Genomic DNA, 14,871 nt, shown 5'->3' on the forward strand with positions numbered 1-14,871 from the left:
GACTACATAAGTGGAAGACCCAATGTGTAATGGCTTATAAAGTGCACCAGAGAATTCCTTTGTGGAAACTGGGGTCACATGCCATCGTCCTTCCAAATGGCCGGAACTGTCTTCTGAAATATTACGAAATATGTTTAGACCACCTGGTGGGAGTGTTACCAAAATCTGGCATGGGAAATCGCTTCCCCTAGATAAAACCAAACCGACACAGAACTCGAGGACTATTTAAGTTCCCCTCTTCGCTTGTTACGAGGCTGGGACAATGCGGGCAGCTCTGGGAACAGCTTCCTCCTCTACCTATGACGTCCTTTGTTCGAGTTAAAAAGTCAAGGTTTGTGACAGGGAACAGGAGAAGACAGCTTTCTACCTCACCTTTAGGTACAGGCTCAAATCTTGAAACTCTACCCAGACGCCCAGTGTCGCACTCTGTGGGAAGCGTCCCTGCGCAGGCGTCAGACTGCACTGTCACAGGACAGACAGACAGCCCGCGGAGCACAGGTGGTTAAACAGCTTGCTCTTCCCATCACGTACGTGGAGAACGCTCACATTGTATTTTCATAGCACTGCTACAAAACCAAAATGGCATTTAACTTCTAGAGGTAATCCCAAAGACGGAAGGACTCCACGCTTTGCTGAAGTGCCATCCCGAGAAGAAAACACGCCAGTTACAGTGCTCTCAAGGGACAGATCATTCAAGCCCCAGCAAGACGAAAAATCATCTCTACCTAGTTCATTATGAGTTTTAGGCAATAATGCATGTTACATCCAATAAAAGTCACAGCACCCATCCTTGGGATGGGCACGTTCCTTACCAGACAAAAACACACTCCTCCCATTACTAATACCGTACTTAATTAAAACCGTAGGCACCTGCCTCATAAACCATACTGTCTTATATATAATTTTAAGATTTTACTAGGACTAAGTCATTTTCTTTCAAGGCTCCAATTGCCATAGCAACACAGAAGTTTCCACTGGACTGGAGCTGACAATGGAACTATGGACTCTAGGCAGAGACGGCTCAGTGGTGCAGAGCACTGCTCTTCTAGAGAGGTGAAACTGGCCTCCCTAAACTCACCTTAGGTGGCTCAAAACCAGCAGCTCCGGGGGAATCCGATACCCTCTTTTGGGCTCCTCAGGACCTCACACAGACACATTAATTAAAAAAAAAAAGGTTCTAACAGCCCAATTTCTGTTTCTATAATGAGTGCCTGAGGGCAGATAACTTCATAGCGAGGGCCACTTAGTTCTAAGTTCTGCAGGTTCAAGTGTCTGATGCCCTGGTAAGAACTCATGGCAGGAGATGACGGAGAGAGGGATATACCCCCTCCCCACGGTCTCACTGGGGTACCACAAGTACTGTCCTCATCTTTCAGAGGTGGCCCCCACACCTAACCACCTTCCGCATCACCACTTTGAAAGCTAAGCTTCTGGCAGACCAAGCCTTTAGGGAACAGACCTATCTAAACAACACCACAAAGAAGGCCATGAGATCCAAACTAAAAGGCATCTGCTGCATAAGCAGCAGTTCTGGGGAATCTCTGCCTTTGGTTCTACCTCACATGGAACAGACTGCTTAGCTGGCATAATACTCAAAGGCAAACTTCACAGTGAACCCCCCCTTTTATTACTACAAAATAACACAGCTTCTCACACATTGTTTCTCACACACTTCTTCTAGACACGTTGGTCAATCCTCTAAAGTATTAACCATACGACCTCAGAAAAAGTGTGGCCTCTCTGGTGACAGAGTATTTCTAAAACTGCAAGCAGTCTGCACTATAGTGCAGGTGTGTCTCAAGGGAACAGAGGCCCGCTCCGTAAGAATTGGCGTCTGTCTGGACGTTTAAGCTTGACCCTGACAGGTGGGCTAACTGAGCGGTTCCTCTAGTTCAGCATGATCTACTTTTGGGGTCTAACATTCTCACTAGTTTAGTGGGGAGCTAAGAGCACTTGCCAGCTTCTTTGGAGGCAACCTATCATTTGCCGGTGTCAGTGAGTCTGCAATATACAACCATTTCAATCCCATGCTACTTGGCCTACTACTGTGGGAGGCCATCCCACCCCCTCTTCCCCACAGGGTACTCTTGAGCAGGAACAACAGAAAGTAATGGATAGAAATACAGCCAGAGAGAGACAGACAGAAACATAGAACAGCCTTGGGAGGGTCCTTACCCATCGGGCCCCGAATGTATCTGCCAAAGGGCTTTTAAAGGAACGCCGAGCGGAGGAACAAAATACTTCCAGTGCAGCCCTTCCAATCACCTGGTGACCACGCACGTGCTCAAATCATCCCCTCTGCAGCTCTGCTGTGTCAGGCACACTCACATCTCACGAGGAAACTGCTGTGGGCTCCCACATACTATCAACTATATCATAAGTCAGGTTCTTTTAGTTCAGAACATGCTAGGGAAGGGGGACAACCAGACCGGCCTTTTTATGGAGGCCACAGGAGGGGCTCACAACACCTGATCTCCATCTCCAGGGGATCTGATGTCTCCTTCTGGCCTCCATGGTTACCCATACACAAGCACATGTGCGTGTATACATACACACACACACACACACACACACACATTCAAAAAAAATTACACATAGTAACTTAGATAACACAGTGCGAGATGGACCAGATAATAAATAAACCTGATTACATAGCACTGCTTTCCCTGCATGCACAGAGGAGGAGACATGATGAATGGAAGATGGGAAGTAATCCCATGTGTAAGCTCAGGAAAAAAACAACAAAAGTGAGGTAACAAATCCTTTGGAGGTAAGCATTGTATTTCTTAACATTTCTACTCTGAATGCAACATGGAGCCTAGTTATGGCCTTAAAGAGGGTAGTCAGACCTGTGTCACAGGGGAAGATGGGCACTTACTGCACTGAGCTAGTTTATCTCATTAGATGTCACCACTCTGGGAAGCGTGGATCTGTTCAGTTCATTCATGACAATCTCCTCAACAATGGTCCAGCATGCTGCTCTTGCCTTAAGGAATGCTGCCCACAACTGCAGAATTTTACTTTTAGTACTACTGAGAGATGGCTGTCAGCACAGTGTGGATGTATCAACTACACAGCCACTGAGTGGGGCCCTGTGTTCAGAAGATACTGCCCATGTGCTGAACACCAGGAATTCCTAGAAGCAGGGGCATGGCTTCTGGAGTGTGAATTCAGCACACAACAGAGTGAGCACACAGTGGCTGGTGTGTGCACTGGAGGGACTTGGGGCTTTGGAGACTCTCCTGTCAGTGTCTGGCATGCGACACGATCAATTTGAAATTTAAAAGCCACAAAAGAGCTAAAGATGAGCTAAACCCAAGTCGATGTATATAGTCCAAGTACAAGGTCAGAGCCACCATGAACAGGAGCAAGAGGAAGGTCTGAGCTCTGCTAGGACCAGTCTCTCCGCAAGGGCATCAGTGGCAGGAGATGGTCATGTCTCATGATAAGATGGGTGGCTCCATATAATCAATGACTCTTTACCTAGACTGTGCCCACATAAAACAATGCAGTACTGATTTTCAAAATAGGGTAAATAGAAACACACTGAAGGTGAACCACAAAAGAAAACACTTCATTCACCTTCATACCTGTGTGGCTCCTGCCCCGTAGCAGGGAGTAGAACAATAAGCAATCTTGGTTTTTCCTGTTATCGAGTCCCTGGTACACTGGGGACAGCCGTAAAATTTTTATTAACTTCATTTAAAAGACATGCAAATGTGGGAGGGGAAGCATGGCTGCAATCCCAGCACACTAGAGGCAAAGGCAGAAGGACTACAAGTTCAAGGCCAGCCTCTCCCCACTCCAGTAATAAAGGATGTATAATTAGAAAGAGGTTCCCCACTATTTAAGGCAGGGTTGTGGGTGACCTGGGGCAAAAAGAACCCCCCACGGACGGCTTGGCTCCCAATGGATGCTGTTAGTGTCTTTTTCAAGGTCCAGCGCACCTGACAGCCACTCTGTGTACGGATGCCGTAGCAAGCCGCGTCTTAAGGACTGTTACAGGTGGCGGGACAGCTCAGGGGCCAGTGGAGGAGAAACAGCTAGGGAGGTAAAAGATAGAGGTGGTGAGGATGTGGAGAAACGGGAGCCCCCTAAGATGGTACAGCTGATAAGGAAACTAGTCGGGAGAGGACCCCAAACTTCCATAAAATCGGCAACTCTACTTCTGGTATTTATCCAGAAGAAGCAAACGCAAGGACTTGCAGGAATGTTTGTAGACGCCTGTATTCAGCAGTGACATTTGTAACAGCTGGAAGGCAGAAACTCAAGGGACTATGGGGGACCAAAGGAGAAAGAGGGCAGGGCTGTAACAGTGGGACACTCAGCTCAGCAAGAAGGAAATGGACACATGCTGGGATACGGATGAGCCTTGAGGACACTGTGCTGAGTGAAATAAGCCAGTTTCAAAAGGACACTTTTTAGAGAAACTGAAGGAGGAGAGATACTGCAGCCACCGCCAGGACAAGCAACATGTAAAGACTCTGGTAAGCCACCAGCCACGTGGCAAGGTATAGATTTATAAAAATGGGTTAATTTAAGATAAAAGAACAGTTAGCAAGAAGCCTGCCACGGCCATACAGTTTATAAATAATGTAAGTGTCTGAGTGATTATTTTATACGTGGATTGTGGGACTGCGGGGCTTGGTGGAGCCTGGAGAGAAGCCCTCCAGCAACAGATGACACTGTCACCTTTAGGGTGGACAATCTCCTCCTCGGCAGGAGATTCAGACACAGACAGTGTGACTTTCATCTGTAGCACTGGTGTCTTAGAGTAAAGGGCAGCCAATCACCAACGGTGCAGTGACAGGTCTTGCTGTCCTGAGCCACGCCCACTGCAAGCGCACCATGCACACAGCTACTAGAGGGAGAGGAGAGGAGGTCGGCTCCTCTCAGGCGCCACACCTTAGGTGACAGGCAGAGCTGAGTGAGAATGAAGGCCCTGACAGGAACTCTGAGTAAAGTTGGAAGACCAAAAGCTGGCTCAAGCCAACAGTCATGAGGAGGGGATAGGTACCACAACACAGGCTTTGGTGAGGAAGTGGCATCCTTGGAGCACTGTGGGAGGAGTACCCTGCCCCAGAGGGCCAGGAGAAGAGCAGGTAGGAGGTTTAGGGGAGGACAGGGTCAGCATTAGGACACTAGATGCAAACTCAGCAGTCCCAGCAGGAGCGTCCCCAGGTGGGAGGCAGATGACAAGGGGCAGAAGGCAGCTCAAGAAGAGAAAAGTCAGAGGAGGCACCAAGGGGTCAGGAGGAGGAAACAGCCAGAGCACACCGGGTTATCTCCTTCTCTAAAATCAAGTTGAGCGGCTGAAGCTCATTGTGGATACTACGTTCTGCTGGCGACTAACTCTAGTGGGGTCTGCATAGGACCCAGCAGGCTGCAGCCGAGGTATGTCTGCAGAAGGCCACGTGACTCACTGGCACTGGCGAGTCACTGGCGTGCAGGTAGGTGCCCGTGAGCATGGAACCTCACCCTGCCTCTTGTGATGTCTCCAGCCACCTGTCAAATCACTCCCCACGCATCTTCTCAAAGACAGACAGTCTCTGCCTGTCAGTAAGTCCTTGAGCAGCTAGTACATTAAGTAGGAACAAAAAACTAAGTAAAAACACCCGCCACAGCGCAAGCACCAGCATTCTAGAAGTTTACGAAGGTTGAATGCGTCTTCTGGTCAGACAAACCTCCGAGAGGCTGTGAGTTTCATGCTTGGCTCTCAGACCCGAGAAGTGGGTGGAGCCAGCAGAGGGCAGCATGCTCAGAGGATCCAGGTGTACTTTAGCAGTCTCAAGTTTGACCATGCGGTCAAAAAAGACAAGAGATCCAGATGGAAAAACCTCTAAACAGGTTATAATATGTTTAACAATGTGTGCAGACTTAAGAAAAGTTAAAGGATAGCCTTTAAAGAGAGAATAAAAGAAAAAAGCCATGTAAGATGGGAAATACACAGGTAGTCGGGATCCTGTATGTTACTGTGTTGATTTTAAATTTTTTGATTGTTGAATACCAAAGGACAGCTGCAAAGAGACCTAAAATTAAAAGGACTATTGAAATAAATTAGCCTATATACTTTAGGAATGCCTTAACTTTTTAAAAAAATAAAAAAATGTATTTGTCAAATGGAAATCAAAAATGGAGTTTTGTTCCCACAGGAGCAGAGAGACTGTGGATTCCTTCAGGATTAATATGGAGCAGGTTTTATCAAGCGAGACCTCCTGAAACTTGACAGATGGTACCTATCAACAAAGATTACCACTGGTCTTCCCAGGACTTGGTCATTATCTCAAGTTTTCTCTCTGGGACCCTAAAGATAATTTGTCCACAGGCAGCAAAAAGAAGTATGGAGAAAACTAAGGCTACGTTCCCAAGAGTTGGGGATGTGGATGATTTTTGGTTATTTGGTGGGTTATGGATGTTTATTATCATTTAAAGAAATATAAAATATTGATACAAATTTAAAGTTATTTTTGTTACACTGTATATGTTCCTACTCGTTTAAAGTATTTTTATATATTGATAAAAATTTAAGGTTATTTTTGTTACAAAATATTATACATACACACACACACACACACACACACACACACACACGTTTCTACTCTTGTTGACGGTGTTGTACCTATGCAGTTCATTTAAAAATATAAGGTAAAGTTCTAGTTTTTGAAAACTTATTATAAGCTATTTTGGATAATCAAAAAACATAGATTAGTAGTTAATCATTTATAATAACCAAATTTGTAGATATTGCTGTGGATATTGCTCTATATAAATAAAACACTGATGGCCAGTGACCAGGCAGGAAGTAGGTTGCCAGGCAGGAAGTAGGTGGGACAAGGAGAGAGGAGAATTCTGGGAAGCGGAAGGCTGAGGGGAGAGACACTGCAGCCACGGCCAGGACAAACAGCATGTAAAGACACCAGTAAGCCACCAGCCACGTGGCAAGGTATAGATTTATAAAAATGGGTTAATTTAAGATATAAGAACAGTTAACAAGAAGCCTGCCACGGCCATACAGTTTATAAGTGATATAAGCGTCTGAGTGATTATTTTATATGTGGATTGTGGGACTGTGGGGCTTGGTAGAAGCTGGAGAGACGTCTCCAGCAACAAGATATATTAGGTATACTTTCCAGATCATATACAGATATAGTTTAGGTAGATAGATGGTTTTCAAACCTTTCAAAGACCTACAAAATACGGCCTTTAAAATGTTTTGTTAACAAAGTTTTTCATTAGAATGAAACACATCTGTTCCTGGAAGCACCAATTTACTTCCGAGACGATGGGCATTGAAGAAACTCCTTGTGGAGTTTGCTTTCATTATGGCAAAGTTAGCCACTGGGCAAAAAAACTATTCTTGCCTTTGACTGCTGAAAATATGCTATGCAGACTGGACATACAGGACACAGGAAAAATAACTGTTGAACTATGCCAAAATAAGGAAGGATAGTCCTACTTTGCCAAAGAGTCTGCCAGACATTCTTCAGGGCACAGAGGAAAGTGACTAATGCCACAACAAGGCAGGACAGTTCAAAATTTCTGCTTCATAGAAAAGTTTGCCAGAGACTCTAGGCCTGTAGGCTAAAGATGGATGCCCCAACATTGCAGAGGAACTTTGGGTGACTGTTCAGGCATCCATCCAAATGTCTCTGTTGTTAGGTAATATTACATCCTTCTGGGTCTTTGATGGAGATAAAGACTAAATAGTTACAGTTGCAATTCTTCTTAATTATAATAGAAAGTAAATTAGATGTAAAATTTTAGATTCACTAAGATAGGATAGATATTGCATTATATTCTCTGAATATGCTAACTACAAATGGACAGAAAATTGTGAATGTAATCCTTACTTGATAATTGTTATTGTATACAGTCTTGCTATGTTTAAGTTAAAACCTCTTCATTTTGTTTAGACAAAAAGAGGGAAACATAGTAGAATATTATTTTAAGGTGTGATACTTTTATGTTGCATTTGTTTAACTCTGGGAAGCTGAGTCACTGTGTCTGTGTGAAACACCTGATGGTCTAATAGAAACTGGCCAATAGCAAGGCAAGAGAAAGGAGAGGTGGGGCTGGCAGGCAGAGAGAAGATAGAGAGGGAGAAATCTGGGGGAAAGGAGAAGGATCTAGCAGCCAGGAGGAGGAGGACTCCAGGGGCCAGCCCCCCAGCCACACACAGCAAGCCACGAAGTAAGATACAGAAGTAAGAGAATGGGAAAAGCCCAGAGGCAAAAGGTAGAAGGATGGGATAAGTTAAGTTAAGGAAAGCTGGCTAGAAACTAAGCCAAGATAAGGCTGGGCATTCACAAGTAATAAGACTCTGTGTGTGATTTAATTGGGAACTGGATGGCGGGCCCTCACAAAAGAGTTAAATACCTACAACAACACTTACTCTCTAGCATCTTCTTTCCAGGGATCACTGACACTATATTTAAATCCCTTATTTATGAATAAGGCCAGTGTATATAAGGTTATACATAGGAAGGGAGTAAAAGCAGAGTATATCCTCCACAGATGGGAGAATAGTCAATATGGATCCAAATATAGTGAACGAATGGACATGGTCTACCAGGAGCAGAGTCCAGCTATATTGGGAGGACTAGGCTGTGTGAGTCAGCTGGCCAAACACTGAAATATAACATAACTTGAAAGCATTACTCAAATGATTAACTTTTAACCTCATAATAATCTTGTCCGTTGCAAAATACTGTATATAAACGCTGTGGGAGCCCACAAAAGCTTCCTAGTGAGATCTGAGCTTGCTTTATACAGCAGGGTCACATTAGGGGATCGCTTGACCATGTGCATGGTTACCGGGTGTTTGGGATGGTCTGCACTTGGCTGTGCTGGGGGGAGATCTTTTGTTCCACTCCTTGGCATTCCTTTAAAAGCCCTTTAGAAGAGACAGACGGGGCTGGTGGGTTTTGACCCAGGCCCTCCCGAGGCTATTATATGTTTTTCACTGTCTCTCTCCTCTATATTTCTATCTAAATCTCTTATTTGGGTCCTTATCGAAGACCCCACTCCTCAAGAGTCCCTGGGGTAAATAAATGTGGGAGCTGACCCCCACCAAAACGCACTTGGCGATTTTAATTATGTCAAGACTATTCACTGCTACAGTTCAGGTTTGCCCTGTTTCTAGCTCCAAATTCCCTTGGGAGCCACTCTAGCCCCCTGCTAGGTCAGACAATTTAGGAGAAGTCAGTTGTCCCCTTGGAGCCACGGGGGGGGGGGGGGGGATGTCTGTCCACTGTGAGGTCAGGGCACCAACCACTGTACCCTGGTGGTTCCTTCCTCGTGGGAGGTCAGGGCTTGTCTGAATGCGGCAAACAGAGCCCAGAGAGGACAGCTAAGGTCTGGTAACTCTTCTGGCCCTGTGTCCAGCTGTGGCGGATCTGACTACATGGCCAACACATTACATCTTCATGGCTTGCTTTGAGTATTTACACTTATTTGAGACAGGCAAGGAAAAAAGACAGAAGTCTTGACTAATATAATATCTGCTCAAAGCATAAATTAGGCTTATAAAAACTTACCTGTCACTCACTTGACAGAACAGAGTGGAAGCCAGAAGTAGGTTCTAATATAGACCCTACTTTCCTACCAACTCTGGGGAGTCACTTTAATCAAGTCACCTTTTTCACACTCAGACTGTCTGAGCTGGAAGCACAATGCTGGAGGATTTTAAGCAGCACAATGGCAAAAGAGTAGCATGCGGGAGGACAGCTGGGGACCCAGTCATCCTCACCCTGAGACAGAATGCCATCGCAGGACTGCTGCAGATGGCAGACAAAAACGGGAGACAAAGATTCAAATGGGACTGAGGACAGGTGTTCAGCTCTCATGTTCTAAGAGCAAATAATAAAGCATCAAGAAAATACCACAGGTAAGGGAAGTGAACTTGAATACAGACCCTGCCCTTTCCCACCCACCCCCCACCCCACTCAAGTACATGGAAGAGACGAAGAGACGGCTGACTCCTGAGGCAGGGTGCGCACGTGCCTGCGACCACATCCAAAACTGCTAACCACCAATCGAAAAACAGTTGAGTATAAGGTGAAGAACAGGAAAGAAAAAAAAAAAAAAACCCAAATAGTCACAGTTTTTCCCATTTTAAAATTCAAACCGTGAGATGCTGTTTTCTGCCTCCCCTGGCAAATATTGTGAAGTGGATTAAAATGTTCCTTAAGAACAGGTAAACAGGCGGTCACAATCCTGACAGCTTTTTCAGACAGCATTATGGCAACAGCAAATTCCTCAATCAATTATGGCCCCACTGTTTACAACAGCAAGTTGCCAAATCGCAGACAGCTGAAGAAATGTGCCTGTGCACGTGTACATAATTATATACAACCACGGGCATAAGAAAAGGCAGGAGAACAAAACAAGGCAAGATGTGCCCTAGGCAATGTGGGTAAAGAGCATGGAAGGCATTTCCTACACTGGTCTAGCAACTTCCATCACTATGACATTCAATTTATATAAAGTTTAAAACTTCTGAAGAAATATTTGGAGTAGCAACACAGAAAAGTCCTTTAAGACACATGTTAATAATGCTTGCAGTAAACAGTTCCCTGACTCAGCGGTCAAGAGCACTGGCTGTTCTTTTAGAGAACCCAGGTTTGACTCCCAGCACCCACATAGCAGCTCACAACTATCTGTAAATTCCAGTTCCCGGGGATTCAATTTCCTCTTTCAGCCATGGAGCGCACCAGGCATACACATGGTACTCATACATAAATGCAGGCAAATACCCATGCACACCAATATAATATACGTTTTTTAACTTCACATCTGGTCAGTTTCTGACCAGCAACAACTAAAGTTGGATCACTGGGAAAGCACTGCCCAGTGTCTGGGGTCTCCCTGAAGATACTAGAATACACTCAGCAGGGAGAAACACTCCCACAGAGCCCGCTCCCCTGAGCAGCTGGAGGGGGTCGGCAGTCAGGGCTGGTGCACCATCTGTGCTGAGCAAGGTCTTTCCACGAGTGCCTGACAGCGATCAGAATATGGCCCTGCCCTCAACTGTAAGTCCACCATGCAAGGCATATTCCTACTGTGCCCTGCCCTTTCGGTACCGAGAAGCAACAGGTCTCACTGGAGATGGAACCGAGGCAAGTGTGCACAAACCAGCCTTATCACAGCAGCCTCACTCTGCACATGGGTCTATCTCCTCACACCTCTGCCACCACCCCTGGAAGCTCATCTTTTCCTGTGTCACCTTCTCCACAATTTACCGTCCTTTGTTCAAACGGTACGTTAAGTTCTTACATCTAATTCTTCCTTCGGCTACTTCCTTGTTCCTGTGGCATGTGCAGAAAATTAGTTAAATGGCCTATAGACCTTTTTCTTCATTTCAGTTGTCTCAGAGGCTCAACTAAAGAGGGAAACATAACTAGTTCAGTTAGCCTAACTCACATAGGAGAGAAAAAAAATGGGATTTCAAAAAGCATTATTTAATACTTCAATAAAACTACACCACATGCTTTGGGAAGACTTGGCTAAATATACCTGTCCAAATAGATGTGAGAAAATGAGAATATAAAGAAAAAAATAAGCAAACCAAAGCCTAGGAATATGTTAGTATATGTTCCTGGCTTACTGTAAAGAAATCCAAACTAGATGAAATAGTGATACAATAAATACAGTGTGCTCTTCAAGAAAAGAAACAGCCCTACATTCACACTCAATGGCTTTCACTCCTCCAAGTAGCAAATGGAATTATCCTCTTTGTCTGTGTATACACACATGCATGGTACAGACCAAGCCCAGTCAGTGGCTTGCACAAGTTAGGGAAATGCTTTGCATGTGAGCTATATCTAAGCACCTTTTCCAAAGGGTCTTAGCTATACATCATTGATTGGCAAATACCTGCATATTTATAAGTTTTAAAACAAAGTGATTATACTTTGAAGACTTCTTGGGGATAACCAAGAATGGCTAGAACTTGTATTAGAATTCTAAAGCACACTAAACTCACCACAAGGAACAAAAGACCCTATTTGCTATTGAGCATCACATGTCCTGCTTGAGGGCATCAATTATCAAAAGGTTTGGGAGCTGTTCAAGTACTTGCTGCAAATGTTTGCACGGGAGGCTCTAATAAATGCCTGCCGGGTGCACACACCTACCACACGCACACACTGCACGATGTGTGTTGCGGGTACAAGCATGTGTTGAGGTCAGAGGACAATCTTGGATGCTGGTCCTGGCCTTCCCTGTCGTCCCTTCTCTGTTGCTGCATGTGTGGGGTTAGCTGGCCCAGAGGGCCTTGGTAACATCCACTTATACCATAGTGCCTGGCTTTTAGGTGGGTTCTGGGGATTCAAACTCAGGTTCCCACACTTGTGTGACAGGCATTTTAACCTACAAAACTCTTTTAACCAATAAACCATCTCCCCAGTCTTCACCCTCATTTTATGAGGCGGGCTTCCACTGAATCTGGTACTCACTGATTCTTGTCTCTGCTTCCCCAGCATTGACATTTCAGGCAGGTGGTGCTGGAATACAGTATCGGGTCTTCACACATGTGTAGCAAGCAAATTACTGAGACATCTCTCCGGCCGCTACACGTAATCTTTTCTTAAAAATCCAACTTATTGCTATTTTTTATGTGTGTGTGTGTGTGTGTGTGTGTGTGTTTGCCTGCTTGTCTATATGTATACCATGTGCACACAGGTGCCCACAAAGGCTAGAAAAGGGTGTCTGAACCCATGGAACGGAAATTACCCAGCTGTAAGCCACCCAATGTAGGTGCTGGGAACCCCATGGTCCTCTGGAAGAGCAGCAAGCACTTTCACTCATGAAGTTGCCTCTCCACTCTCCAATCAACCAAATGTTTGCACATACACTTTCACTTGTGTGCCTCCTCTCACTTCAGTTTTCCTGGTTTTACTCTGTGGTGCTCTATGACCCCAAACTTACTAAGTAGCCCAGGCTAGCCTCAATTTCACAGCAATCCTTCCACTTCAGCCTCTTGGGGACTGGGATTATGGGCACGTTCTACTATACCCTGCCCACTGGCCGTTCTTTGCAAGTACACATTTCCTCGTGGTCCAGCAGTGGGGTGCCGGTCTTCCGACTTCATCTTACCTGCGTCATTAGCCCTATGGGACTAAAAAGGAGCTGTTATCATGAAACTTAACACTTCCCTGAAAAGAAAAGGAAAGCAAACCAGGCCACAAGTCCACATACTTGGGGAGATGAATGCCGGCAAGCTAAGGCCTTTCAGTCACTTTCCCAGGACAGTGGATGGCTTTGACTTGAATAATAGCCAGCTCCATGTGCTAAAAAGGGGAGAGGGGGGCCCCGTGGGGGTGAGGATAGTTTCCTGACAATATTGTCTCATATTTCCTTCTTGAATTTGTGTACAGAAAAAAAGTTGTAACAACAGCTTTCAAAAGAAATTATTTCTTTTATAAAATTAATTCAGTAGGTAATTAGAGCAAGGAATGATCTCTGACCTCCTAGTGGAGGAGTAGGAAAACACCTTATCTACATTAATGAGAAGCTATAAATCTACTTTCTAAGCATTCATCTTTAAAATAGTTAAAAACCAAATGTGCATATGGGTATGTATTAAAGTGTTTGTGTATTAATGGCCCCAAACTTTCATTCTGATTCAGACAGTCTAAGCTGTTTTCAGTGGTAAATACATCTCTTGAACATATGATTAATGTTTTGAACAGAAAGATGGTTCATTTCCCAATGACTCAACCAGTATCTGCTTCAATTAGTTTTAGAAAAACAAATCCGTTTTCTTACACAGCTCTAAAATTAATCTGCAAAGTAAAAACAAACAACTGCTTAAAAGATCTATGCACGTGGACCAACAGTTGAGCAGAGCTTCGGCCTCACGGCTCATCACTGAGGAGAGGGAATGCTTGGCTCTCAGGAAGACTTGTCCTCGTCTCTCCTGGGCCAGAAAGGCCCCAAGCGCCCACCTTCTGTGAGCATGTGGTCTACTGCAGCCCACCCACAAGCTTTTCTCAAGAACCAGCCCCAGGGAAGACACGTCTCTGACAAGTCTTGCCCCTGTCCCCACTGGCCTTCATGCTACTGTAGTGGACAGGAAAACCATCTCTCAGCCTCAGAAGGAAGGGGTACCGGTACACCTGAGTCTTGTCTAGCTGCTTTGCCATCTCACTTGTTCAGAAAGGACTTGCCAATGGGGTGGAGGCCCTAGGCAAGGAGGTACTCATTTTACTAATCTGCAAGTCTAGATTCGACATAGGCTGGAAGAAGAGATTGGTCCCCACTGTCCTAAAAACACTCCCAAGTGGCTTTTATTTGTCCCCTCACTGGACACTGTTCTCACCAGTATTCCAGCACAGCACTCTACCTGACCAACAAGCAGAAAGGGGAGCATGGACTGTGAAGGAACAGGGGCTGAGAAATAAGTCTCAGGATGTGACTCTCACACCAACCCACTGAGCTCCACAGCAAGATTAAAAGCTGGAGATCTCAGGCTCACATAACCTTTGCAGCAGTATGAGAACTTTTTAAGAGTGGGAAGCCACCAAATCCTGAAACTGGAGCCAGTAACCTCCTTACACAAGGACTAGAGGCTTTTGGCTGAGGGCGGGATTTTGCAGATCATGGAAACGTAAGAGGGGCCCGGTCCATGTTGGGTCACATGAGGGAGCAAGAGAAAGACAGCATGGGAACCTAGCAAAGCTGGCCTTCTTGGTTTAGAGTAGCTCGCTGGCGTTCTCAGCCTTGCTGAGTCCAAGGTTTGAATATCATCAGGTTCCCTCCCACTAACAATACACAGACAAACTTTCCAGAATGACAAGAGCATCACAGGTCTCCTGAAGCCTTTGCGTTCTACTCCAAAGTTAAAAGCAAAGGCCTAAAAAAAAAAAAGGA

At 45.2% G+C, this 14,871-nt stretch overlaps 1 protein-coding gene across 3 annotated transcripts in view; it reads right to left on the reverse strand.

The window, feature by feature from the left end:
* Cdyl (chromodomain Y like) overlaps positions 1 to 14,871 on the reverse strand; it is a 225,444-nt gene that overhangs the window by 52,948 nt on the left and 157,625 nt on the right. The window lies entirely within an intron of this gene.

Source organism: Peromyscus leucopus, chromosome 5, assembly GCF_004664715.2.
Source record: "Peromyscus leucopus breed LL Stock chromosome 5, UCI_PerLeu_2.1, whole genome shotgun sequence".
Taxonomy (NCBI): Eukaryota; Metazoa; Chordata; class Mammalia; order Rodentia; family Cricetidae; genus Peromyscus; species Peromyscus leucopus.